A 1,766-nucleotide genomic window follows, 5' to 3' on the forward strand; every position below is an offset into this window, starting at 1 on the left:
AAGGTGTGGGTCCAGTTTCAGTCTTCTACAGGTTGCCAGCCAGTTCACCCAGCACCATTTGTTAAATAGGGAATCTTTTCCCCATTCAATGTTTTTAATCAGCTTGTCAAAGATCAGGTACCAGTAAGTAGTTGGTTTCATCTGTTGGCTCTCTATAAACTTTTTTTTTTTTTTAAAGAGAGAGTCTTGCTATGTTGTCCAGGCTAGAGTGCAGGGGCTATTCAAAGGCACAGTCCCACTACTGACCAACATGGGAGTTTTGAAGTACTTAGTTTCTGACCTGGGCCAGTTCACGTCTCCTTAGGTAACCTGGTGGACTCCAATTCCCCGAGAGATCACCATACTGATGCCAGACTTAGTGTGGACACCTAATGGGCATAGCACACTACAGCCCAGAACTTCTGGACTAAGCCCCTGAGTAGCTGGGACTACAGGCACACACACCATCACAGCCAGTAAGTTAAACATTTTTGGCAAGAGTGGAGCTGGCTCCTTCTCGGGGTGAACTCTGGTTGAGGTTATCTGTGATCTGTCCCCCCACTGGCACTTGGCTGCACTCTCCTCTTTCCACATTACCCCCACTGAGTCTTAGTTCTGACCATACTTCAAAAGCTGAATCTAGTGGTCTCATATATTCACTGCCTCTTGCATGTAAATTGAAGTTTACAGCATCCTCTCTCCTTGGTATGCTGTAGGCATAGGCTATGGATAATTTTATTTTCTCTGCACCAATGAAAATGCTTTTTTTCAACAAGATATATTGTTATTTTAAAACTTAAACATCCTGTGAATTTTGTGACTGTTTCCCCCTACTTTGGAAGACTGACAGTGGCTTGGCTTCTCTGCAGAACAGCAACCTACCCTCTTCCGTATATTCTTGTGAATTAACTTCATCCCTGGCTTCTTTCTATCCTGCTTTGCATTCCATGTTCTTGGTCTGATTATTTTTCATCTTATGCATTTCAGTAAGCGGCCATGAATCCTTAATAGAATGAGGCATAAAGCAATTCACAGAGGCCCGTGAAGAGCAACAGGGTGTGTGTAGGCAAAGGAAGATGCCGGCACATGTTGACACATCTGCCTATCTTGGAAGCTCAGTAGTCAGAGTAGAAGGGCAGGAGGCCTGCACCACACTGGGAGATGAAATGCCATTTCCACTGGCATTTAATGGTAAATTGCTTTGCATTTCACTTACTGTGCTGTTGTTGTAAACAATAGAAATATTTGTGATTTTTACAATTAAAGCAAATGAGAGAAAGGATATAAACCACCTTTTCTATTGGAGGCTGAGGTTTTAAGCTTGCTGTACTCTGACTAGAATTGGCAGCATTAGCCTTCTGCTGCCTGAGCGCATCTGATTTGCCGTCCTCAACTTGCTCTTCCTGAGGGTGGTGGGTAGAGTTCTATCAGAATTGCAATCTTTCCCTAAACTTGCTTAAGGGGGAAGAAGAAATAAAATGAGTATCATACTCCTGGAATTAGTGTTTAAAAGAAATACTTCTTAAGCAAGGAGGAGCACATGGAGTCTTTTGCAGCCTGTATAACTTGAGTCGACTACCAGCTTCAGCTCCAGGAATTGTCAGCTTTGGCAGGAGAAAACAGAAGGCATGACAAGAGCTGGTACCAGCTCACAGAGAACACCGACCTTGACCTCTATGGCCATTTGTCTCCGCTGCTTGAGAACTTCATTTCTGTCTGCCTTTGAGATACATGCTCCAAAAAGAAAAAGAAAAAAAAAAGCCCAACCTTGGTTCTGAGTTTGGACT

Source organism: Otolemur garnettii, unplaced genomic scaffold, assembly GCF_000181295.1.
Source record: "Otolemur garnettii isolate 467f Iridium unplaced genomic scaffold, OtoGar3 scaffold00068, whole genome shotgun sequence".
NCBI lineage: Eukaryota > Metazoa > Chordata > Mammalia > Primates > Galagidae > Otolemur > Otolemur garnettii.